This window comes from Podarcis raffonei, chromosome Z, assembly GCF_027172205.1.
Source record: "Podarcis raffonei isolate rPodRaf1 chromosome Z, rPodRaf1.pri, whole genome shotgun sequence".
Taxonomy (NCBI): domain Eukaryota; kingdom Metazoa; phylum Chordata; class Lepidosauria; order Squamata; family Lacertidae; genus Podarcis; species Podarcis raffonei.
Window position 1 is genome coordinate 22741784 of NC_070621.1, and position 27625 is coordinate 22769408.

The window sequence follows — 27625 nt, forward strand, 5'->3', positions numbered from 1 at the left end:
TGGCACCAGCGAGGCAGCTTCCTAAACCCATTTTAATATAAATACGAGGTAAGGCAGGAGAAGCGCTTAGAGACGAAAGAGCCGCCGTAGTTGCTGCCGTCGCCTTACGCTGCCGTTGCTTCGAGCGGCTTTGAGGAAAAGGGCCATTCCTAGGAGCGGCCCCTCCAATTTCAGAACTTTCTGCTCTCCTCTGTAATCAATACCCTGTGGCGGCGGCGATGCAGCTCGCGGGAAACGGGAGCGGCGGCGGAGAGCAGGTAGCGCAGGGTCGCCGCTGGCGCGCGCTCGGTTGTGCAGCTACCGCTGCCTGCGCCGCAGCCTCCTCCAAGCGCGCCTCCAGAGCGCCGGGGGTTGCGCGCCCTTTATATGCCAGGTGGCCGCGCGTCGTTGCGCGCGCCGCTTTTCAGTGGGGTGGAGGAGGAGGAGGAGGAAAGACTGCGAGTGAAGAGAGGAGAGAGACTTCATAGTATTAAGGGGGTGTGGGGAGAGAAAGAGAGGCAGAAAAGCGAGCGCCGGTTCTGCCTGCCTAGCGGGCGAAGGGAAGCCTCATCTGCCCGTGAGAGCGAGACGGAGAGCGGCGCGGCTGAGGCAACAATGGCAGCGGCGGCGGCGGCGGCGGCGCATTAGGCACCTTCTGAATGGGCAAAAGCAACCCGGGTGGGGGAGGCGGAGGAGGCGAGGAAGCCCCAGCAGCCGCGGAGGAGGAGGAAGGCGGCGGCGGCGAGGAGGAGGAGGAGGCAGCGGCGGCGGCGGCGGCAGTAGTAGTAGCGGCAGGAGGAGCAGGCGCGCCCCCCTTCCTGCCCGGCCGGCGGGAGCTGCGCGGGGCCGAAGCTTGCGGGCGCCGGCTGGCACAACTGCGGGGACCCTCGTGCCGCACGAGCCGCGCCGGCGGCTCCATCATCTCCATCTCCATCCTTTTCTCCTCCCAGAGGAGGAGTAGGTGGCGGCGGCGGCGGCAGCAGCAGCAGCAGAGGCACCAGCAGAGGCAGCAGGAGAGGAAGGCGCGTCCACCTGCACGCGCTGGAGCGCCGGGCTCATGGAGAAGCGGCGGCAGTCCTGAGTGCCGCAGCAGCAGCAGCCGCCGCCGCCGCCACCACAGACTCGCTCTCACGCCTGCTGTGGAGCAGCCCCTGCCCGGGCAGGCCTCTCCGCCTCCTTCGCTCCAAGGTAAGCTTTTTTTCCTCCCTTCCCCATTCTCGTATCAAGGCGTCGCCTACTCAGGGTGGGTAGACCCTTTTGTGCGAATCCGGCGGGGACAGCGGCGGCTCTTCTCTAAGGCTTGCTTGGCGCTGCAGCTGCATCAGACCAGGAAGGAGGGGAGCGCTGATGCGGGCAGCCCGAGCACTGCAATCCTTCGAGGGAGGGCCCCCCACCTCGGCTCTCTTTTTTTTAATACGGAGAGGAGGCCAAATAAGCTGCAGGGATGCGCGCGCGCGCGCGTGTTTGTGGGGGCAGATGATGGCTAGGAATGGCTTTGCTTTCTCTCGCTCGCTCTCTCTTAGGAGAGAGCCTGCAGGTCTGGGTTGCTGGGTGGGGGGTGTCCGCCAGAACTGAAGCATAAATTGTGCCAATCAAAATACCTCCGATCCAGGGAGGTGAGCGCGAGGGGGATTGTAAAGGGTTGAAAGGAAAGGAGGGGGGAGCGTGCGAAGATGGTGGGGGAGCGCTTGGTGTTTTAAGTTCATACATCTCTTTTTAGAAAATCTGTCAAAAAAGAAGGGGGGAAGAGAATAGAATCAAAATCACATCTCCTCCCCCCCCCTTTGTTAAATGCGGGCTGCTTTAAAACCTGAATCCTCCTTGCTGGTTTTCTGTGGAATGCAGGGGCCAGAGGTTACCATAATTAATTAGCAGCTATTTTAATGTATGGTCCCCTGGGTGGGGAGAGGGTAGAAAAAAAGAGAGACTGTGTGTGCATGTGTGTGTGTGTGTATGCATGGCATTGAAAATGTTGGCTTGCTAAAAAGTGAATGAGTGCTCCAAATTGGATGTTTCTCTGTGTGTGGATGCATGGAATCTGCTGATTTGGGGATGAAATTATAGGCCCCTGAATTAAAGATTTCAAGATGCCTCCTTCTTGACATCCTGTAGGCTTTCAAAAGTTAAATGCAGCAGCATTTTAAGCCATTTCCTGAGAAGGATAATGCCCACTTTATTTGTGTGCAGAGAAAAATGTTTATCAGATGGTTCTTTGCCAGGGGTGTGATTATTTATTTCATGGTTCATGCTTAGGAATTTAGTGTTCTGCTAATTTTTTGAATTAAAGCACTGTGTGTGTCCAGTGCAGGGAGGGGGCTGGAAGTGGATTTCCCTATTGCAGGGGTTGCTCCTCTGTTGGTCAGCAATTTGCATTAGGTAGCAACTGAGAACTGCTCCACATTATGAAAAGGAAAGAGGTCACTAAGTGATCCTTCCTTGCCATCTTATTCTTTTTACACACTGGCCAGCACATGACTCTGTGCTTCTTGTTTACTGCAGATAAGGTTTTAATGAGGGAGAGAATTACTTCATGGGGGGGGGTGTAGTGACCAAGGAATGGCCAGAAGACCCTAAAAACATTAAAGTTTATTGTCACTTCCCATATTAAACGGGGTAATTGGACAATGCTGGTTGACTATCTGAAACTCTTCCCAAGTGAGAAACGCAGCTATGAATATAATTAACCATCTGTCCAGTGAGAAATTGGAAATTGGGCTTTTATCCTTCACGTTCTTTAGTTTGATGCCTAAATTTATTGACTGCTTGTGCACATGTGCCACACAAGAAGAGGGCTTTGGCTTGCATAGTGCATCTCACCTGTGTGAATATTGATCATGGACTTTTGGTGGTGGTTGTTTTATTAACTATACACTACTAATTGCAGGTGATATGATAACAACATGTCAGAGCAGCTCTGCAGAAGCTTAATGATGCAGTAAAGGGTTCACAGACATTGTCTTAAGTGCCACCTAGATAAATGTAGTTCCTACTGAAGATATTTCTTTCTGCTCCCAGCGAATTCTGTATGTTCACATTAATTGAAGAACTGTGCGGAGAGCCAGAAGATATGTGTGTGATATTTTTTTTGGGGGGGGGACTCGTCCTGTGGTCATGTTTCACTTTTCTTTTTATAGCTTTTTCTACCCCTTTCCCCAGTGCCCTGCTAGCTTTTCACCATAGCCACGTTCCCTTCCTAACTACAAAAACCCTTGCTTTGGTGGCAGAGCATCCGCTCTGCCTGCAGAAGGTGCCATGTTGAAGCCCTGGCATCTCTAGGCACAGTTGAGAATGGCTTCTGCCTGAAACCACGGATAGCTGCTGCCAGTCAGGGTGGACAGTACTGAGCAAGATGGACCAAGGGGATGACTTGGTAAAAGGCAACTTCCTATGTTATTTAGGCACCTATTGACAGAACTCCAGTGTTGCCTTGTAGTAGTCACCTAGCCAACTGTGTGTGTGTTTGTGTGTGCCAGCCTGATTGCTAGTAAGTGAACTATACATATTTGGTGGGGGGCAGGTGGTATTTTATGTTTTGTAGCTTACTCTTTTCAATGGGCTTGGAGTATGTGATGCATGTAAAATACCTATCCTATCGAGGGAGTGACTTCTGTTTGTTTTCCATCAAAAGGTTCTGAAACCATTCAATGGATTGCATTCCGACGAGTTATCATTGCCTAAAAGGTAGCCTTTCTGAACCTGGTGTTTTCCCCATGTGGTTTGGACTACAAACAGTACAAGCCACTGTGCTGGCAGGTGCTGATGAGAGTCCAAAACATTTGGAGGGCCCCTGGTTGGCAAAGGCCTGACTGTGGTGTCCAGGTAATGCTTTATTAGAAGAAACTTGTTCTTAGGTTCCTAGAGCTACAGTTTTCAGAGTGCTTTAACAATCAACCCCTCTTCACAGGGATTGTGGGAAATGTACCTTTTTGAGTTGAGAATGGCTTCTGCCTGAAACCACGGATAGCTGCTGCCAGTCAGGGTGGACAGTACTGAGCAAGATGGACCAAGGGGATGACTTGGTAAAAGGCAACTTCCTATGTTATTTAGGCACCTATTGACAGAACTCCAGTGTTGCCTTGTATGGGTCTCCTAATGTCTCTCAGCACCACGGGCATAGCCAGGATTTATGTTGGTGGGGGGGGGGGGAGAATTGAGCTATCTGTGACGTGATTGGTCAGTTAGTTAAGTATTTATTATATATTTACTTGATGGGGGGGTAGCTGCATGGGAGCTATGCCATGCTCAACCTTTAGCTACAGCTCCCAGGATTCTCTGTAGGAAGCCATGACTCTATAAAGTGGTATCATAATGCTTTAAATGTATGGCGTGGAATTGGCATTTTCTTCACACAATATATGTATTGGAGTTTGGGAAGGGGGGGATCTTGTGGACTTCCCACAGGTATCTGGTTGGCCACTATAAGAACAGGATGCTGGATCAGATGGGCCCCTGGCCAGATCCAGCAGGGCTCATCTTACGTTATTTATCAGTAACAAAATCCAGAGAAGATCCAGTTTTGACTTTGAGCTGACTGGAATATAGTGGGACTGAATATATGGGCCAATGCAGAAAATGGCAATCATCAGCACACTGCTTTTTAAAAACAAATATTTGACAAAAGAACAGACTGGTTAAATAGTCAACAATTATGTAAGCACATGAGTAGGGTCTGACGTGCTGCGTCTCTGTTGAATCAACCTGTTCAGTGAATAAATCTGCTATGCACCACTGCTTTTGTTTCATTTCTAGGAGAGAATAAACTTAACTTGCACACTCTGAATCTCTCTTACCTGTATTAGAATCTTCTACCCCCAAATCCTAACTTTGGAGAAAGGAGTGCCTATCCTACACACACACACACACACACACACACACACACACACACGTGCTTTAGAATTCATGTTGACAGTCATTCTCCATTGGTCTGTGTCTTGATTATTGACATTGAAAATGGCAATGGGCCGTGCAAGGCTACATATATTTGGGGCCCTTGGCTTGCAGGGGCAGTTCCAGTGAATAATTATCCTCAAAGCGATAGCCAAAGGATGGTCATTGAGCAAGTCAGTTGTACATTATCTTTTCATACATCTGGCTTACAACAAAGACGGTCCAACTGTACTTTTTCTAGCCAAAATGAGATAGTACCAGAGAGGTTTGCCTGTTTCTTCATTTGTTTGGGACTCTCCTTACAAAGTGTTTATTATGTTTAAAAGGCTGTTGTGTGACTTTTCATTATTGATGCTGCTCAGAACGTTTTATTCACGATATTGTCCATGCCAATAGGATCTTGAACTATATTCTGCTTTAATTGCCATGGTGCATGTTTCATACGTAGAATTTTACTGGAATGAGAGCATTCAGTAGAAGGATTTCTTTTAACCAGAGGATTTAAATTTTTCATCCTCTTATTCGGGCAAGCTGCAAATGTCCATTGCCCTTTCTTGAAATTCATTTGTATCTAAGAGAAGGTAATGAAGACCATGGCTATTAAGCAGTAAGTCCTATTGGATTCAATGGGGCTTACTCCCAGGTAATTTCAGTTAGGGTTGCAGGCTCAGATTTTCAAATCTTTGCAGAATGTAGCTGATCCTACTTTCTTGGAAATACAATATCCATTGTTCCATATTTGTTAAATTTTGATCTGCTTCCTTTACTCCCAAGTGCCTTTTTGTATTCCTTCCTGAAGACTTGTTGGGCATAATCTGATCCAAAATCTATCAATGCCTCAAGGAAAATTTCTGTAAATATGAAGAGGCAGAAGACTTGGAGGCTCCACAAAACTAACTCCCCCTCATATTGCCTATCGTTTTTGGGTCTGCACTTCAGGTGAGTTGGTGGCAGCAGTTTAAAGACCTTAAAATTGGTGTGTGAAGCAATCAGAATGCCATTGCTGATTAGCAATTGCAATTTACAGCCCATTCATGGCTTTAGACAATACGACTAAAGGAGTACTGGGAAGCAGCTCAATCTAACGTGGTACCTATTTTCATCTGGAAGGTAACCATGTATGTGGTGCCAGGCATTTCAAAAGGGGTTTAGCATTCACAATATAGTCAAATTTTCAAAAGGTGATAATCAGTTCTTGTTTACTGAAGGTGAAGTTTTGGGGATAGATGCTGCAGTGGGAGCTGTCTCTAAACCTTGAAGATTATTTTTTTTAAAAAATCTAATCCCATTTATGTATGCAAAATATCAAAAAGTCATTCTCTGTAGACTTATTAGGATTGTAGAGTTGGAAGAGACCCCAAGTGACATCTAAACCCCTGCAATGCAGGAATCACAACTAAAGAATCCCTGATAAACCTCTCTTTTAAAACCCCAGTGATGGAGGCTCCATCCCACTACTGAACTGCTCTCACTGTCACAAAGTCCTTACTAATGTTTAATCGAATTGTCCTTTCTTGTAGCGTGAATCCATTTGTTTGGGTCCTACCCTCTGGAGCAGCAGGAAACAAGCTTGTTCAATCTTTTGTGCATCTTCTCCATGCCGTATATGAAAGTCTCGCCAAAAACAAACAAACATTTTCAGGTATCTCATTGCATGGAAGCCCTGAACACCTTTGGGCACTACAGAACACTGAGCGAACCATTTTCTTCACTGGTCCTTTTTCTAGCCCTCTTTCACTGCAAGGGCTACACCATTTAGTCCTCCTTCACTGCACACAGTTACGAAAGGATAGAGAAGAGAACCATTGGGGGGGAAAAGGGGGGGATAGGAGGCAGAACTGTAGCTGCAGCATTTGGGAGATGAGAAGAACAAGAGCTCTTGGGAGTACGAGTTTGCATAATTAAAGCCACATATACTAACTTCTCTTGGGCCGTACTTTGTACCTCTGTTTAGTGAGAAGTGTCTGGTTGTGCTTTCCATCTTCCGATCCCAAGCGGGTGGCAGAAACCCTGAGCAGGTGTACGGAGGCATTTTGGTGTGGGTGAGGGCAAACAAGCTGCAATTAAACCAATACAAAGTGGAGGAAGTGTTGCAGGTCACTGATATGCATGGAGGTGTACAAATGTTTCTGGATGGCATTGCACTGTCCCTTAAGGGCTAGCTATGCGCTTTGGGGATGCATCTGGACATGTGCTTCCTCCCTGAAGAGCTGTAACTCAGTGGCAGAGCACGTGCCTTGCATGCAGAAGGATCCAGGTTCAGTCCCCAGCATCTCCAGGTATGGCTGAGATTTCCTTCTATCTGAAATTTTGTAGAGTGGCTGCCAGGCAGTTTAGGCAGTACTGAGCTGCATGGACCATTGGCCTGACTCTGTATAAGGCTGCTTCTAATGTTATTACATAGATGCAGGTTTTATTGGTGGATAGATGTGATTTCCTCCCCAGCCTTAGCTAGTTTGTCAATTGCCACTGTATCTCAAGAATTCCAGTCTTGACTCAATGACACTTCAGTTGGTTATGTCCATTATTGTAATGGGACATTGTAAAGGCACATGCAATTCAGTGTAAGCAGGTGTAAAATGCTGCACACTGCGGCAAAGAATCCTAACTTAACATATTTTGCTAATGAGGTCTGAATTTGAGGTGACTGACCAGGAATCTTGGTTGTCATGACTATTCATCAAGATCATGGTGAATAGCTTGATGAAAATGTAGATCTGCCTCTATCATAATGCTGTTGAACAAATCTATGTTGTGGCCGCTCTTGGAGTACTGTGTACAGTTTCGGTCTCCATACTTCAAAGAAAACCATGTATAGCTGGAAAATGTGTAGGAAAAGGGCAATCAAAATGATCAAGAGACTAGAGTTTGCCAGACTTCTTTTGCCCATGGGCACATCTACAAGCCAGAGAAAATGCTGTGGGCACCACACACACTGTAACCAAGTACATACCTGCAAGAACACTCTACCCCACATGTGCCCACTCAACTATTTCCATCTGTGGAACTGGCATTGTTACAGGTGCCATACAGTGATCACTCTGCATTTGTAATAAATCAATCTTTTAGCAGCCCTCAGACTTTGGAACTCTCTTCCAAAGGGAAGGCACCTTCGCTGTCTTATTTCAAGCTCTTTCTTTAAACATTTTGTTCAGGCAAGCCAACCCAGGTACATAGAGTGTTGATATGTGTCTTCATCTATTGGTTTTTAATGATTTGAATGTTGTAGGTCATTTTAAACTGATTTTTCTCTCTCTCCTGATACTATCATTGTTTTATTCTTTTTGTGAACTGCTTTGAGGGTGCTTTTGTGTTGTTTTTACAATCAATAGGTATATAAATTTGGTGAAATAAAACAAATAAATGCCCAGCACATTTCCTATTGACTCCTATAGAATGCAGCTTAGTTTCAGAGCAGGGAGGGGAACATGTGGGCACCAGACAAGGCTCTGTGAGTGCATGTGCACCCATGGGCATCAAGCTGATGACCTTCAGACTAGAGCAACTTATTTGGTTAACTCCCCTTCCCAGTTCACTAGAGGGATTGAACCTGGGACCTTCCACATGAAAGGCATATACTGCCCATTGTGTGTTTTTTGGAACACTTTATTGCAGTGCAATGCAAGGTTTTGAGAACAAAGCACTGTTTTGGGGTTTCTTGACAAGGTTTTATCACAATAATTTATAGGCTGTTGCAGGAGTTCAGAAAGACTAATCATTGTGAGGTTACTTGCAGTTGATCTTCATTCAGTGGATGTAGAGATAACAAGCTGTTCGTGCGTGCATTTGGTGGTTTTAGTAAATATCCCAATGAGAAAATGTTACAACATTTGGGTGTGTTTGGGGGAAAAGATGTGTAAAAGGTGGTGGGGAGAGCATGGTACAGCTTCATAAAGTTATGTATAGCGTGGAGACAGCAGAGAGGTTTTTCTCCTCCTCAGTGTTAGAACCTGGTTCATCTGGTGAAACTGAATGTGGTAAGACTCAGGACAGAGAAAAAGAGCTATTTTTTTCTGCCTTGTAGTGATGGCCACCAACTTGGAGGGCTTTAAAATAGGATCGTATAAATTCACGGAGGAGGATAAGGCAGTCAGTCACTGCAAGGCATGATAGCTATGCTCTGTCTTCACAGTTGGAGGCAGTAAATGTTTCTGAATGGAAGTTACAGAAGGGAAAGTGCTCTTGTGCTCTAATCCTGCTTCCAGACTTCCCATTAGGACCTCTGTTCAGTCAGTTATGAGAACAGGATGCTGGATTAGATAGGCCATTGGCCTGATCCAACAGGGCAGTTTTTATGTTGCTTTACATAACGTGCTTTACATGAGGCTGCCTTTAAAGACAGTTCAGAAACTTGGTGCAGAATGTAGGTAGCCAGAATACTTGTAGGAGCCAGGGGCTCAAACCATACTGCACGTGGTCTGCATCAGTTGTATTGGCTGCCTGTTTGTTTCTGGCCCCAGTTTAAGGTGCTGTGTTTTTTATTGGGTAACATCATTTTTATTCATTTTCATCTCTAAGTTATTTAACGTGGTTGCATTTAGATATATCTTTGTTTACATTAAAGCATATGACACGCAGCAGCTACATAAAACTGAAAATAAAACAACAATAAACAGATAAATGTTCCTAAATATATCAACTAAGTTGTCTCAAAGTTATTACAATTTGTTACATATATGAAATGATGTATAGTAACGTCTATTGCTTAGATCGGTGACCATAAGTAAAAGGCATTTTGTGTCAAGAACAATTAGACTGTGCTGCAAACTATGAGTAAACTAGTACACTACAACTAGTACAACTACCACCTACCCCAGCAACATCATCAGTGGCTAGGGTTGATGGGAGTTGTAGTTCAGCAATATCTTTGACCTCTGTGAACTCCATAGAATTGTAGAGTTGGAAGAGACCCAAAGGTCAGCCAGTATCTGATGCCTGGCCAGGACTAGGTGTGACACTGTCTGGATATCAATAGATGGATTGCTGATGATGTTTGATGGATGCTTGTTTGTGTGGAAGATGAGGATTAATTTGCAAAAACGTTTTTTGTAGTTGGCTTGGACAGTACCTGTGATGGAGGGCTTGTTGCATGTGTTATCTTCACTCTGTAAGGTCCTGTTCAGCTCCTCCATTAGTGCTTTATTTATTTACTACATTTATATTACATCCCACCCCTTCCTCCAAGAAGATCAAGACAGCACAGTATACCCGAGTTGCAGTGAGTTGCCCTTTGATTTTATACACTAAGTATGGATCATACTTTTTAACAGTGCTTTTTAGAATGCACTGAACTTCCCAGACATAACTGGAATACTGGAGTTGGAAATTGCAAAAATGTCTGGGATGTATGGCAACTTCATTTTTTTGCAATTTTGCAAAAAATGCTCAACAACTTTTATGTCCTGATGTTCACTTTTTGAAATATGGCAACCATATATATATATATATGAATGAGATTGGTCGTGGTCTAGGGTTGATGTAATGTTCCTGACATGGTTCTTGCGCTCTCTGTTTTATCCTCCCAAACAGCCCTGTATGGTAGGTTAGGCTGAGATGAAGTGACTGGCTCAAGTAACGCCAGTGGGCTTTCATGGCTGAGTAGGAATTTGGAATTCCTTGCTCCTAGTTCAACACTCCCTAACAATACCCCACACTGTTTTAATTCCCGGTGCCTTTCACCAAGTTAGCTGTTTGGTGGCTAACCTGTTGGAGGAGAACAGTGCAGGGAGCCATGACTAACCTATAGGAGGGAGCAAGTCAGCAGTGTCCATGTGCTCCTTTTCATTTGGAATTACGGCTGCGGAACCTGTGGTGAACTCCTGTGTTTTTAGGTTGGCTTAATCTGCTGCCTTCTCTTCTTCTTCTTTAAAAAGGCATTATTCTTTTATCCAGCACCATCTGTGCACATGGTGCTTTACCTTCCAGTTGTTGGAAGCCACAGGAGGGCAGAGTAGTCTTGTGCTTGCAGGTTTCCCACAGGCATCTAGTTGGCCACTGAGATCAGGATGCTGGCCTAGATGGGCCATTGGCCTGATCCAGCAGGCGTTTTTGTTCTTAATGCAATAGAATAGGTCCTTGCTCCTGTTTCTCTTGTGTCAAAACCTAGATTGTAAACTCCTCTGGAGGTTATTGAAGGCTGCAGCACGGTGCAGGGAGGTGAGAGGTGACTGGTTTTGGCATCAGGGTACTGGACAGAGATCAGAAGGCCAAGATGAGATGACAAAAGACCAGAAAACAAAGGATTTTCTGCAGACTGTATGAGAGCTTAGCTGAGTGCAGGTCATAATTTTTTCAAGGGAACTGAGAGAAATGCCATAATTTTGCTTCTTAATTTTTGTTGGGTTATATCTTTTTTAAAACTGTTGAAAGCTGCCCAGAATACAGTGTGCACAGTAAAATGTATGAATATTCAATTGCTGTTGATCTATGGGTAGGCTAGCCTTCACCAACGCACCCTGAGGAGGTCCTGTGTAGATTATCTTGGGGCTCCATTAGGAACTCATAGGAAGAGGCGTTTCATTAGGTACAGGGGTGTACCAAGCTGTAGAGCTTAAAGTCAGTACTTTAACTGAGCCTGGAAGCAAACTGAATGCCAGTGAAGGACCAATGTGATATGTGCATGATGGATGCTTTCAGTTAGTAGCCTTGTTGCCACATTTTGCACACCTGAGGTTTCTGCCCTGTTTTCCAAGGCAGCACTGTAGTAATCTAAGCAGGATGTTTACCTGAGCATGGGCCACAGAAACCAGGTTATTTGGTTATAAAGGGGCATAGCTGGGCTACACAGGTCAAAGGCACTCTGTGACACTGAGACCACTTGCACCTTGAGTGTCTGTCTTGGATTCAAGAGTACTCTGAAGCTATGAACTTATAGCTCAGGATCTGCTGGTAGATCTCTATCTATGGTAGGTGGCTTGCAGGACTGGTCAGGGTTTCTTAGGGTTTTTTAACAACAGCAGCAACAAAATGATTTTTCCTAGGAGTGGGGTTTTTTGTGTGAGAAACTATGAGCTCCATTCAGTTTTGGTTCTGAAAACAGATTCCTCTGCTCAGAATGTGCTTAGGGGCACCCTGCTATTTAATTTTAGTTGTGGTCACATAATTTAATGTGCATGGCATTCCCCTAAATAATCTTTGGAACTGTAGTTTGTTAAGGGTGCTGGAAATCATGTTTGTGAGAGAGGAGGAAGCCATGCTTTAAGTGTATGGTCTGGTATGACCTGTGTTTCCTTGCCCTGGCTCTGGTTGGTAAATCTTGGTAAAGATAAAGGGACCCCTGACCATTAGGTCCAGTCGTGACCGACTCTGGGGTTGCAGCGCTCATCTCGCTTTATTGGCCGAGGGAACCAGCGTACAGCTTCCGGGTCATGTGGCCAGCATGACTAAGCCGCTTCTGGCGAACCAGAGCAGCACACGGAAACGCCGTTTACCTTCCCGCCGGAGTGGTACCTATTTATCTACTTGCACTTTGATGTGCTTTCGATCTGCTAGGTTGGCAGGAGCAAGGACCGAGCAACGGGAGCTCACCCCGTCGTGGGGATTCGAACCACCGACCTTCTGATTGGCAAGTCCTAGGCTCTGTGGTTTAACCCACAGCGCCATCCACGTCCCGGTAAATCTTGAGGTTGTAGTAAAAAGAAAGGAAGTCCAAAAAGATTGCCCACCCAGCTTTAGGGGGAGTTAGCCCCACCCCACCCCAGTTAAACACTACTCATCTGGACAGAGGAACAACCTATTAATTGTGTTTGGGTTGAGCTTCAGTTTGATGGTTCTCATCCAATCCCGACTGATTATGGCAGGGATGTGGGACTGGCTTGGACATGACTCTAAACAGGGGTGGATAACATTTGCAAGACTAAGGGCCACATACCCTTCTGGCTGACCTTCCAAGGGCCACATGCCAGTGACAGCAGATATGTCTGGAGCAACAAGTGTAATTTTCAACTTTGGGCAGGAGGCTAGTTTCTACATATACACCCTCTCTCTGTCTTCCATCTACACAAGTAAAGGCATGATTACAGTTCCAAAATGGCAGGGAAACACTTGTGGGTGAAGCGGGGGCACTGGTCTGGGGAGAGTTTGAGGGCTGGATAAAGTAACGTTAAATCATAGTTAAGCTATGCAACAGCAGGGATACAATCTGTGGGGGACCTCCAGATGTTGCTGGACTACAACTCCCTTTATCCCTGACATTAGACATGCTGGCTAATGGGAGTTGGAGTCCTAACAACAAAGGGAGGGTCACAGTTTTCTCCAGTCTCTGGTTAGGAGTTACATTCAAATTGAGCGTAGCCTTTCAGAGCGGCCTGAGGAACCCCCAGTAAGTAGCCAAGGAATCCCAGGTTTCTCCACAGCATAGTTGTGAAAACCACATTCTTAAGGATATTTGCTAAAGTTATTTTGCAGTTCAGCTGAATAGCAAGATGAGCTATCTTTGGACAGTGTAAATATAACAGTCTTGAAGAAACTGATGATTTCACGTTTCAGGGTGTCAGAAATGGAGCTTTGCATATCGTATCTACTACTTAAGAGCTTTTGCAGAAATTGTGTTGCTAACTTCAATTTCATGCCTGCTAGCATATCTGTCTTTGCTGATAACCTAAGACACAACTGGATACTATTTCATTTGTTCTATGCTTTATTTTTTGAGGAGGTGGGATCTTTGGCCCAGAAATAATATATAATAGGGCTTCCTCAGAAACCAATTGCTTTAGTTTACTTGCATTGCAAAGCACTGTGGCTTCTGCTAGTCCCAGTTATGTTTTCATTAGTGCAGTATGGGGTTATTATAAGCATGTCGGCCTCACCAGATCTAGGAGTTGGAAGAGATCTGTTGCTTCAGCAATGAAACAGCTCACATTGAGTGTTTATATAGGAGTGGGAGGCTCCATCCCCTTCCAGTGCTCTGCCTGGCCCTGATCTGAGCAGGTGATCGGGGATTACCAGGAAGAACTGAAAATAAAACTGCCAGTCTCATGGTGCTGTTATACAAATCTGTGGCACTTGGAATACAGGTCTGGTCACCTCACCTGTAAAAGCTTATGGTAGAGTTGGAAAAGATTCAGAAAGGGGCAACCAAAATGATTAAGGGAATGGAACAACTCCCCCATGAAGAAAGGTGGCAGCATTCAGGACCTTTTGGCTTAAAGAAAAGGTGAGAAAGAGGGGACGCGCTAGAAGTTCAAAAATTATGCATGGCATGGAGAAGAGCTCCCTCCCAAAGCACAAACTCATGGGCATCTGAAGAAGTTGAATATTGGAAGATTCATGAAAGACTTCTTCACAGTGTCTATTTAAATTATGGGATTGACTCCTACAGCAGGGAGTGATGGCCACAAACATGGATGGCAAAGCAAAATATCTGTGCCAGCCAGCAAATGGGTGGAGTCCCACTCTGAGCTTGTTAGATAGTTAGCAGAGACAAAGCAGAGTGGAGAGTTTCATATTGCAGCTGGAGATGATGCCGGCTGGAGGAAAACAGTTGCACTCTGTAATATGCAGCAAACTGGAGCAGAGGGTCAGAGAGCCATGTTGGATTTCTGTTTGGATCCAGGGCCGTAGCTCTGGGGGAAGCAAGACCCTCTTGGGTTGTTAATGCTGTGAAGCCCTCCATTGTAGGCTCCAGTTGTATATATGTGTAAATACCATATATCCCAAAGACATCACAGTCCCCACTGTGCCTCATTTTCCAAAGGAAAAATGAACTTTGAGTGAGTGAGTGAGTGAGTGAGTGAGTGAGTGAGTGCCCAGAGCCCTGGAATATCTCACCTTTCAGAGATTGGGGTGATGTGTAACAATACTCATGCCACACTTGTAAGAACTTATGGCAGCCCTATACCTTGGAACTACCTGCCTACTGATATCAGGAAGACACCTTCATTGTACTCTTTTTGGTGCCTGCTAAAAACAATCTTGTTTAGACAAGCCTACCCAGAAGCCTAGAAAGTTGCTGCAAGTTTAAATCTGTACTGTCTATTTTTTTAATTTAGCTGTTAAAAAAATCTTAAATTATTGTTTTCCCCCCTCTTATTGGTCATTTTATTGCTTTATCTTTTTTGTAAACTGCTAGATTAATTTTTTTTAAAAAAAACTAATTGGTGTATAATTTTTATGAAGTAAATCATTTATTTATTTATAACCTGTCTTTCCCCCAGATCAGGGCTCAAAAAGATGAAAGAATTGCAAATAAATCAAACAGTATGGAATTGCTTCATTCTGGCAAGTTGAGAGGCCGGGTCTTCAGTGTGAACCACGTCCTACTCCCACTCCCTGACTGGACCTCATCTCTCCATTTTAAGCCTTCATTTTTGTGTCTCTTTATTCTCCTTTCTTGCCCCTTTGTCTCTGTCCTTCGGAACAGTAGCCTGCCGACCCTCTCAAAGAGTTTCCAGGACATTCTGATGAGAACTTCTGTACCCCTGCATGTATTTCACTCAAGGTTTTGTCTGTGATCCCATTTCTTAAAGAATATTCTGTGAAAGTGTGTTTTTTTTTAAGGGCACTTCTGAGCAGCAAAGAGCCATTACTGTGTTGTTTGGTAGGAATTTCTAAAAGCTGCTCGTGTGTCAAATTTCCTTGTGATAGTTCTGAATTTGATACTTCGTACATCTCATTCTGATGATGGCTCTTGGCTAAGCAATAATTTTTTGGTTTGATATGACATACATTTCATTCTTTCTCTCTGAAAGAGAGAGGGGGGTAGGGACAGCAACTAAATGTTGCAGCGCTGAATACTGCTGTGTGGGCTGCCAGTCTTTCCCTTCCTCATGATATTTCATTCCGTTCTCACCCCACCTCATTTTCTGTTTTCCTCATAGTATTCTGTACCCCCTGAGCATGCACATTCCTCACTAGGCTATTTTGGGAGCCCTCCCTCTTTATGTCCCCCGTTCTAAACATCTGTAAATTTGGGTGTTTCCCTGAACCCCTGATACTTCTTTCTTGTGCACAACTGTTGTTGTTTTTCAACTTTGTAATGATCTACACCTGGAGAATGGGTTTCCTATTAGTGTACAGGTGACTCTCAACTTACACAGGGGTTATGTTCTTTGGATAGTGTGTGAAGTCAAATAGCAGCATATAGTCAAAACACACAGGGTTCAATGACAGGTGGGATTGCCAAAGTCTTTTTTCCTAGATGCTTGCCCCCTTTCTGCCCCTCCCTTTAATTTTATTTTCCCAAGTGCATAAAGCTGAATGTGCACAAGTTAAAACATGCGCAACTTGCGAGTTACCTGTATAATATTTTCCCCCATCTGTATGTTTGTGTAGATTTAAGTAAGGGACAGGAATCTTATTTACTAATACGATAAAAGTTGCAAACCAAAGAACTGCAGCTGGTAAACTGCAGTTTACAGAGTTGCCCCAGACTAGTGGTTGCTTTCTGAGTACATTATGTTTTTTTAATGTGCAAAACATTTGTTTCATGCCTGAAAACCTGTGCTAGATTTTTGCTCTGCAAGTGGGAAAGGACATTCCCAGTCATTGGCCTTCTGTATGTGCAGGTCACAAATGTGCTGTTGAATGGGAGTAAACAGGGCAGCACTTTGGGACAGGGGCAGCAGATGCATTACAATATGTGTATAACTGTGTGCCAGTACGATCCTGGCACTTTCCCAGGTGTGCTTTTCCTGCTTCTCTCTCTCTCTCTTTATGCAGAGCTACTCTCTAGTAATTAAACTGGTGCCACTTGGCAATAAAGATTTTGCAATTATAGAACACAAAGGTTGTCGTTCATTAGCAGAGCTCATGCAGAGCCCATGCATTGCATGTAGAAGGTCTGTGTCATTGGGATCTTGGGTGGAGGGGGTTTCTGAAACGCAGCTGCCAGTTGGAGCAGGCAGCACTGCACTAGGTGCCCCAGTTAGGAACATAGGAAGCTGCTTTATACTGAGTCAGAACCTTGGTCCACCCACTCAGGAAGGATCCAGCTTCACAAATATAACATGGGGGACACCTGGCTTGCCAGTAGTACATATGGAAAGGATCTAGGGGTCTTGGTGGACCACAAGCTGAACATGAGTCAATAGTGTGATGCAGCAGCAGCAGGAAACAAACAAACAAACAACACCCCCCAAAAAAACTGACTCTGGAAAAGAGGAGACTGAGAGGAGATATTATGTCCACCATCAGATATCTCAAGGGCTGTCACATGGATGAGGGAACAAGCTTATTTTCTTCTTTTGCAGAGGGTAGGACCCAAACCAATGGCTTCAAGTTACAAGAATGGTGATTCCGACTAAACATCAGGAAGAACTTTCTGACAGTAAGAGCTGTTTGACAGTGCAACTGATTCCCATGAGAGGTGGTGAACTGTCCTTTCCTGGAGGTTTTTAAGCAGAGGTTGGATGGCCATCTGCAATGAATGTTTTAGATGAGATTCCAGCATTGTACAGGATTGTACTAGATGACCCTTCCAACTCTACAGTTCTATGATTCTATGTCTACATGACTAGAAATGTCTCTCCAAATTGGGGGGTGGATGGGTCTCTCCTAGCCCAGCATGTTCTACCTTTTAGCTACAGCCCTTCCCTGTCTCAGTATAAGGAAGGCAGCCTTTGCCAGATGTTTTGAATGACAACTCCTACCAGCCCTAGCTAGCACAGTCTGATATAAGGCAGCCTCACATGCTCTTCAGGCATTTTGGGTCATGGATGCTTTATTAATTAACAACAAAACCCGAAGAGGGGAATTAAACATTAGAAGTCCTCACAACTTTTAAGAAATACTGTTCCTTGCTTTCAGAATGCAACTGTGGACTAATCTTCTACCAGACATTGATTCCTGGACCTGTATTACCTGAAAGGCGGCAAGGTGTAGTGGTTAGAGTGTTGGACCAGACCTGGGGAACCAGGGTTCAAATACCCACTTGGCCATGAAGCTCTCACTGGGTGACCCTGGGCCAGTCACTCACTCTCAGCCACACATACCTCACAAGACTGTTGTGAGAGTCATATGAGGAGGAAGAGAACGATGTACGCTGCCTTGAGGTCCTTGGAGGAAAGGTGGGATATAAATGTAATAAATAAATAATAACAATTAAATAATAACTCCAAAGTAGTAGAGTTCCACAACAATTGAATTGCCTTGGGAAGTTATATGTAGCCTGTTTGTTGCTGGCAGGCCATCCCTGTACTAATCTTTTTTGAGTACTCAAATAAGGCCAGCCCTCCCAAAACATATAAATAATCGAAGAACTTGGCTTAGATAAGTCCTATCTAGCCATTTCCGATAGTGGTCTTCTGAGATGTTTCTGTGCAGGCTTCATTTCCACAACCCTATGCACTTCCCCTCTTCAACTGGCATTCAAAGGTGTTCTGTACATGGAGGTCCGATTTAATTCTCATGGCTGATACCCATTGATAGGCCTGTTCTCCTCCATAAATATGTCCATATTAAAGCTATCTAAGTTCACAACCATCACCATACCTTGGCTTCTGTTGAGCATAATCTGTCCTCATTAGGTTTGTGTGAAGTTTGAGATGTATTTGCGCCAGTGAGAGCCAGCGTGGCATAGTGCTCAGAGAGTAAGACTAGTACCTGGGCAGACCAGGGTTCAGATTCCCAGTCAGCCACAAAGCTCACTGCCTCTCACCCTAGCCTACCTCACAGGCTTTGAGTTCCTTGGAGGAAAGATGAGATAGAGTTGAAAGGGACCCCAAGGGTCATCTAGTCCTGCAATGCAGGAACCACACCTGACGAATCCCCAATAGATAGCCACCCAACCTCTGCTTAAAAGCCTCCAATGAGGGAGACTCCACCACCTTCCGAGGGAGTCCATCCCACTGTTGAACAGCTCTTACTGCCAGAAAGTTATAAATGTAATTTTTTTTAACCCCCCCCCAAAAAAAATAAAGTAAAATTTGCTGTCCTGAGTACATCTGAGAAATGAAACAAACGTTTTTCATACTTCTGGACAATCCCTCAGAAGTTGCACTAGGCATTTTGAGTGCCTTCATGGCAACTACAGACCTTGGAAAACTAAGCAGAGTTTTGTGCCTGGTACAGTTTACTAAGGAAGGACAAGTCTTTGATGCAGTAATAACTTTGCGAGAAGCTTATTTGTTGGCATTAAAAAATATTTTAGTCACTTCAGTATCCACTAGCAGCCGTGGAAGAGCCCAGAGAAAGAATATTAAATCTTCAGAAGTTCTCTCCCTCCCCCCACATCCTTCCAGAGATTGCATTTTTCATAAGTAACTTGTGAGAGTTGAAATCTAAAGCTCCCAAAGCCTTTTAAATGTCTTCAGAAGTGCTACTGAGGCTTAAAAAACCCTCCCAAAACTGGGGTTAGCTTTTAGTATTTTAGCTGTGCTTAGTTCCATAAATCAGCAAGGCTTCTCTCTGCTGTATCATTAGCAGTTGAGTCGTATATGTATTCACTCAGAAGTAAGCCAAGCTGAGTTAAATGGGACATACTCCCAGGTAAATATGTATAGGATAGCAGCCTAAATGAACGTTTTGGCCTTTGGCTTGGACAGTCATTCCCCCCCCCCCATGTTATAATATTTGGAACTACCTGCCTAGAGACACCAGACTGGCTTCCTCCTTGTACTTCTGCTGGCAGATGAAGACTGCTTTATTCTGACACACCTTTGGGAACTGACTGTTTTGTTTTGTTTAAGGAAGGGGCTGCTGCTGCTGCTGCTGCTGCTGCTGATATTGCAAGAACACATTTCCTCTGGCTTGGTGTTTAGTGTGTGAGGAGGGAAGAGGGCTCTTACACTTAAATCCTGCTTGTGGGTTTCCCACAGGCATCTGGTTGGCCACTGTGAGAACAGGACATTGAACTAGATGAGCCATTGGCCTGATCCAGCAGGCTTCTTCTTTTACTCTCAACAGTCAGATCCATTTCAGCTGCATCACTCTTTCAACAGAGCCTAATTGTTGAGTAACCCAAAGCAATGAGACATTTTTTGATGTGTTTATTTATTAAATTTCTATATCATTCTTTATCTGAGGATAACAAGCTGGTTTACAGTAAAAATATATATAAAAATGCTTATCATAGAAACAAACTAACAATAATACCCCCATGCATGGGTGGAACAGGTCAAGGTGAGAGTCTAGCGCACAGCCACCAAAATTCTGTCTTGCATTAACTGTGACTGTATCCGTCTCCCATCCAGATTTTAAAGTATTTTAATTGGGCCTGAAATAGGTACACACATTGTGTGTGTGTGTTTTGGACTTCAGGTTCTTGCGATACATAAGCAGCACTTGAAATGGTCCCACTTCCAACCTAAGCAGAATTGGTGGGATCCTGTGGGGTAGAGGTGCCATATTTCAAAAAGTAAAAATCAGTACACCCCAAAAGTTGTTGAACTTTTTAAAAACAACCCCCAAAGTAAAAAAAACAACAACCACCAAAACAAAACACAAACTCCAAAACAAAAAAAGTGAGTTTTTGATTGACTTGCCTAAGATCCAGGACTTGGTGCCGCCTTTTGGAACCCCCCCCCCGTCAATTCCACCTTTGAAATCCCGGTAACGTCTGGACATATGTCAGCCCTACTGTGGGGGAGCTTTTCTAGAGTGCTACATTAACAGCAGTTGTTAATTGGTGTATTGCTAATTGCAAGCTCTTGTGAAATTTTTGTTCTGGAGGGAAAGGCAAGAGTGTTTAAGGAAATACCTTTCCTGAAAGTCTTCTTTCCTGAACTTTGATATGGAGAAGCAGGTTTCAGTTATTGGCTTGTGGTGAAAATCTGTTCTGTACATGCTCAGACAGTGTTTTTGAGGGACTTGCACACACTTCACAGCTTTTGGTGTCTGACTCTGGTTCGAGGTGAACTCTTGCCACCTTACCAGCTTCTTAGCTGTATAATTAGGTGAAGCCTCTGACAGTGGCTGAGCTGGTGTAATGGCACAGAATGTTAATGAATATTTCAACAGCTCGAGGAATAAGCTGGAGGAAATCTGCATTACAGCTTCTGTGACTGACAGCAAAGTTGTCAGTTTGCCTAGGGTTTTTTCTCTTTTAAATGCACTCCTATGAAGTGGACAGGAGAGGGAGGTGTTGAGATACTGAGCAAGAAAGACATGGGATTTCTGAACTTAAAATTTGGCAAGAGCACTGTTCCTTTACATAATGCACTGAAGGTGAATTTCGTCAGCTCTGCATTCTACTGTAATGCAGCATCATGGTCTGAAAACCCAATGAGGGTCAAGCCCCAGTTGGGCTACATTTCACGTACTGATTCAAGCTACATCAACTAATCATTTTGGCTGCAGGCTTCTAGGGTGTTTTGAAGAGCTTTAATGGGTGCTCAGAAACAGTAACTTTGTACGTAACCAAGAACTGGGTAAGCCATCATATCAACTCTTGTGACTATTAATACTCCTGAAATGTCAAATGCTTTAAGTGTGTTGAAAGGAATGAAAAGCACCCTGTATAGTCAGCCCAGTCAAGTGTGACAATGTGTAATAAAACTCTTTAGCTGAAAAGGCACTGTGTGCGTGTGTGCACACGCACACACACACACACACGTGTTACCAAAACCCCCAACATTCATTCATAAGATTGTGCTTTCATTCGTAAGATTGGTAGTCCTAAAAAAGTAAGGCGGCCCTCTAGCTGTTGTTTAACTCCAATTCCCACCAGCCATAGTCAGCATGGCCAATGGTCAAGAATGGTGGGAGTTGTAGATATAAGTTCTCCATCCCTAAATAGCTTTTGTAGTGCCCAAAAACCAGAATAAGCATTTGCCTCCACCCTGTTGATTTCCATCTCTACATAGTGATCCTTGTTTGAACCTGCTGGAACGTATGCAGAGGAGGGAAACCAAGATGATAAAGAGTCTGGAAACCAAGCCTTATGAGGAACAGTTGAGGGAGCTGGGTATGTTTAGCATGGAGGAGAAGAGACCAAGAGGTGACACTATAGCCATCTTCAAAGCCATCTTCTGAAGGACTGCCATATAGAAGATGGAGCAATCTTGTTTTCTTCTACTTCAGAGGGTAGGATCAGGACCAGATTCTGACTAAACATTAGAAAGTACCGTATTTTTCGTCCAATAGGGCGCACCGGCCCATAGGACACACCTCGTTTTTTGGGGGGGAAATGAATAAAAAAATTTTATTTCCACCCCCCACCCACGGCTGCAGCCCCAAGCCTTGCACACACCTGCCCGAAGCATGGGGCGCCCTCCGGAGGCCTCCCCGTGCTTCGGGCTGCAGGCTGCTGCCCGCAAGCCTTGTGAGCCCGCGGGAACTCCCGCCGGGCTTGCAAGGCTTGCGGATAGCTTCCTGAAGCCTGGAGAGCTAGAGGCATCGGTGCGCACTGACCCCTCTCACTCTCCAGGCTTCAGCGAAAGCCTGCGTTCGCCCCATAGGATGCACACACATTTCCCCTTCATTTTTGGAGGGGAAAAAGTCCGTCCTATGGGGCAAAAAATACGGTACTTTCTGACCGTAAGAGCTATTTGACAGTGGAAACAATTCCCTTGGAAGATTGTGGACTCTCTTTCATTGGAGGACTTTAAACAGAGGTTGGGAGTCCATCTGTCAGGGATTTTTGAGCTAAGATTTCTGCATTTCAGTGGGCTGCACTAGATGACCCTATGAATTCCTTCCAACTCTACAATTCTGTGATTTCTTCCCACTGCGGGTTTTGCAGTTTGGAGGTTGAAAATGACCCCCCCACACACACATTTAAGCCGCTTGAGTAGCAGTTGGGAGAGCATGTGTACAGTCACACAAGTATTTGCTACTTCACCAGTACTGCAACAGAGTCCTAGAGTGTGGCAGCTGTTCCTTTGTGCCAGGAACAAGACCCTGGGAAGACATATAGCTTAAGCATCTGTCTTGCATGCAGAAAGTCCCAGGTTCAATCCCCAGCATCTCCAAGAAGGGCTTGGGAAAGACTCCCTGTCTGAAATTCTGGAGAGTTGCTACCAGTCAGTGCAGGCAGTACTGAGCTGGGCGGACCATTAGGCTTGCCTTTGTACAAGGCAGCTTTCTACATTCCCTCACTCTTCTCTTGTCAGGTCATTTTGCTCAACCAGTATCTGATGTGATCAGGCTCTGAATCTGTTGGGCTTTGTAATTTGTTTCCAAGAAGGATAATACACCAGAGAGAACCAGAGCTGTTTCCCCCTCTTCCAAAATCATTTCAAAGAACCCCTTCTTGTATTGCCTCTCCCTTTTCTCCTGTTCTTCCACTCTACTCTCTCTTTGAGCATCCTGGGGAAGTTACTTGCTAGAGTCAGTCAGTTTCAGCACCTGAGGGGCAGCCTTCCAAATGCAGAAAGGAAAAAAAAACCCCAAACAACCTGCAGTTATTTAGGATACAGCAGATGTCTTAATTTTAATTTAAGGAAAGTGGGAGATTGCAAGACTGTTCTTAATGCCTGCATTTAATTGGACCTGGGTCTCTGCTGTTTCATCCATGACAGTGATATATTAATGGTATTTATTATTTATTTAGCAAATTTGAACTGCTCTCTTCAGCCAGTCAATTAAGATAAGACAGTTCCTGCCCCACAACCTAAAAACACATGACACACAAGGGAAAGGGGACAGGGAGGGAAGAGGAAAATAGAAATCAAACATAGGTACCAGTTATTAAACACAGTTGTTCTTTTCTTCTTCTTCTTTGGTGATCACTTGTAGCTGAGTAAGATTGTCTTCCATGAACACAGTTTTAACAGTGAGTCCATGAGTGGCTTGTGAAGGCTAATTCTGGATCTATATGTCCTTCCACAGTGGGGACATAGGTTTCTGAGTGGGAGTTGATCATGGTGAGGGTTTGCCAAGTGTGCCTTCCTCTTAGCGTGTTTCTCCCTTTCATCCTGAGTTCGAGTGTCTTCAAAGCCCATGACACCTTTGGCAAAAGCTGTTCTCCGACTGGAGCGCTCACAGGCCAGTGTTTCCCGGTTGTTGGTTTTTATACTGCATTTATTTAGATTTGCCTTGAGAGAGTCTTTAAACCTGTTTTGTTGACCACCAGCATTACACTTTTACCTGAAGCATATTTTCTCCCTTTCGTCCTGAGTTCAAGTGTCTTCAAATCCCATGACACCTTTGGTAAAGGCTGTTCTCCAATTGGAGCACTTGCAGGCCAGTGTTCCTCAATTGTTGGTGTTTATGCTACATTTTTTTAAAAAATTGACTTAAGACAGTCTTTAAACCTCTTTTGTTGACCACCAGCATTACACTTTCCATTTTAAAGTTTGGAATAGAGTAGTTGCTTTGGAAGACAATAATTCCAAAGACAACAATAATCATGGTTCTGTTAGGAAGCAAGCATTGTAAATGTGTGAAATGACCCACACTTTGGGCTAATTCCTGATTTGTTATAACTATTCACACAGTCATTGATTACTGCTGCTGCAACATTATTGATCTGAATGCAACAGAATTTAAGAGCTTGCATTGGGAAAGATGCATTAGGCATGATCCAGAAAACATTATTTTTTATCATACTAGGTTTTTTTTAAATAAACTGCCATGATAGCCCTCTGTGGTATTCAGTGGAATGTAAATGTTAATAATTCCCATGCACTGAACTTACCAGGTCATTGGACATTCACCATGTGAATAACATAAGCTATGAACTTACTCTGACTTCTCACAAATATGTTCACTCTTGTACTGAGGTCTAATGTATGCAAAATGGCTACTGCATGGAGAAGACTTTGCATCATTTCCGCATGCCAATTCTGTCCATGCAGCAGGCTGCACGTATGCAGTCATTTTGCTATGTGGGTTGGTGAGTATGGCTTAGCCTCCTGACCGCAGTCTTCATGATGAGCTACTGCACATACAATACCATGTTCAAACATGTTCAGCACAAATAGCCATTAAAAATTGCCTCCATTTGGGTTCAGTCACTGATCCTGAGGAAATAAATGTAAAGAGGGTGCTAAAAGATAGGAACAGTCCCATCCCTACCCTGGCCGAAATGAAATAGCTGAAAATATTTGTTGAAAGTGTGAGGCTCAGAGTCATGCAGAAGCTGTGTTTACCTTTTCAAAAAGCTGTTTATTAAAATAAAGTCCTCGGGACTTTTTGAATCAGGGATGCTGTCAGATCACCATTTCTACAAATAGTGCTTTTCAAAATTGCTTTTTAAAAGTTGTTACCTGTGCAATATGAGTTGGCAGAGGTCACTAAGGCCGTTCTGTAAGTGAAGAGAATCATGGATGAGATTAATATGTTTAGATTTCTCCTCCCCTTCAGTACTTTTGATGTGGTGAATCATGGTATGAAGCTTTTTGACCTTCCTTAGATATTTGCCATCCTATATTAATATAGTCTTGTGTAAGCAACGTTCGAAATTACTCAAACTTTGATTTTACCAAAATATCTCTACAGGTACTTAAGATCTCTTTCAATGTGTTTATACTGGTGTATTGAAGACTGTGGAATGTGGCTGGGAAGGAAGCAGCAGAGCACATGATAGGCATACAAAATGTCCTGAAATTTGATCCCTGACATCTGTAGGTAGAGCTAGGAAAAGCTTCAGCCTGAAGCTCTGGAGAGCCAGTGTGGCAATACTAACCAGTTGCCATACTGATTTTTTCTTAAAGCAGCTCCCTGCAAAGCAAAACATCTGTTTTGCATGTAGAAGGTCCTACAGTCAGCCCTAGGCATCTCCAGGTGGAACTCAGAAGGGTTCCTGCCTGAGACCCTGGAGAGCCGCTGCTGGTCATAATGGAAGACAATAGATGTATTATGTGGCGTCTCCTTACTTTGCTGTGGCTACCTACTTTGAAACCAGACACATGGACTCACACTAGGACCCAGCACCTCAAAAAGTCTATGCTTCACCCACTAGGCAGCTGAGCTGAAATCTGTTGCCCCATACTAACAGGATTGTGATGAGGCACTACACTCAATGGGGACTGTGTGATGACAGCTTTACATTTTTATGTATATAGAAAGAAAAGAAAATTGTATGTGTGCGTTTTTCCATTATCATAAATGTAGGAGATATTCCGGCAGAAATTATGGCTGACTATTCTAGTTCTTAAAAACTAGAGGATGTTGGCTTTGGACACAAGAAGACTGCAATCATAGCTGGTGGGTGATCACATCCATTTTAATAATGTTGTTTGTATGTGATAACCAGTTTCATATAACCAACATACTTAAGTCTAATGAAGGGATTAAGACCATAGAGTAAGCTGTCTGGCCAAGCTTAGTTCAACTTGGGAACGACTATCAAGTCTTTGTTCCCCTAGTCTACCTGAGAAGCTCAACATGTGAGGAGGTCTGAGCGGGTTGCTCCAAGCTCAGACTGCTTAACTCTCACAAGCCACTCTTGCATTCCCTTACTAATTAAGCCAGGTCTTATGGTTGTGCAACTCTTTCTAACTACTACTATATGGAAAAGTGCATGAATCTGTCTTTTGGAGCATTCGTAAGTAAAACATTTTAAACTTATCAAACGTGATCTTTTTCTATGTCAGGGGAAGAGGAGAACTTTGGAAGAAACTTGGAAGGGCATATTTTAAAAGTCCAACACCCTATATTTCCATATGTACTTGGGGGCATATTATATGTTTATTATCTGTGCCACCTTGCAGTACCTCCTTCAGTATGCTCTGGGGCTCCTCCAAACCCTGCAGAGTAGATCTGGGAGAGATGCAGGAGAAAGAGAGGAAGGTGAAGATAGTTCCATTGCGTAAGTGGAAGTCACTCCACTCACATAGTGACCTGGTTGAGATACTCTGAAGTCCCAGCTTGTTATAAATATTAATGGCTTCAGAACTGAACACATATCAGAGATCTGGTAGATGGGCATAAAACAGAGTACAGTCATATGGTGAAGTTGGATGACCCTTGGTAAGATAAGTGCATCATCGCCTGGATTCTAGTGCCTGTGATGACTTCCTAGACCTTGGCCCCCTAGTATTGAACTATCAGACAAGTACATTAATACTTGTGCTGTATGATGAGTAATAAAGATGTTTCTCCAGCAGTTCTTTACAGAGGAGAGGAGGCTTTTGTGAGAGGACCATGAGTTCAGTTTGAAGAATCATATCCTAGGAGGAAGTTCAGGTTTCTCTTTGAACCAGGTTTTTTCCCCCAAAAAGACAATTGTATTATAGCTAGGCATCTTCTTTAAAAACCAATTTAATTTTTATTTATTTATTTACCTTAAAAAATACAGGTACTTACTTTTATCCGCTTTAGGTGGATGCATGAATTCACAAATTAGTGCCATTCCAGTTTGTGCCATTTGGAGTCTGTTCTATCCTGTTTCTGCAGCAGTGTGCAGATTTGTGTTAAAGAAATGAAACGTTCACCAAAATCAGAACCCCCCCCTGCCCCCTCAAACTCCAAAAGAAATAAATTTTACAACGTGGTCAGAGCGCTGCTTCTTCTTCTTCTTCTTCTTCTTCTTCTTCTTCTTCTTCTTCTTCTTCTTCTTCTATTAAAGAAACTATTTTAAAAGCAAGCAATAACTAGCTAGAAAATGTGAGGACTTAGGCTTTAGGTGCCCCTGGGTGTGAGGGGATGCCATAACATGCCATCCCAAACATTTACATTTTGCCCTTGGAAAATCACCATGGATCTGTGCATTCTGGCTGCTCCAACTGGCAACTGCTACTTTTAAAAAGTATCTCTCTTTCTTCCTCCTGCTTTCCCTCCTTTTTCTTCTTCTCCTCCTCCAGCCCTCAAACCTCCTTGTACAATTTGTTGTGCAGATTCTTCAGACCTGTGTTTTGATCTGAACATTAGTTCCAAGAGGTGTGACTCAAGTGAGTTTGCCCAGGAGTGAGTTTCCCCATAACAAATTCCTTAAGCGTTC

The 27625-nt window shown here is 44.1% G+C and overlaps 1 protein-coding gene across 3 annotated transcripts in view; it reads left to right on the forward strand.

Annotated features, from left to right (window-relative positions):
- Positions 1-339: 339 nt before the first annotated feature.
- The window catches only part of NEXMIF (neurite extension and migration factor), a 206230-nt gene continuing 178944 nt past the window's right edge, over positions 340-27625 (forward strand). For 2 of the 3 annotated variants that reach the window (XM_053373902.1, XM_053373905.1), the window contains exon 1: positions 340-1167. The gene's annotated coding sequence lies outside the window, so the exon portion shown is untranslated. The remainder of the gene's footprint in view (positions 1168-27625) is intronic. The other variant, XM_053373904.1, reaches the window with a different exon arrangement.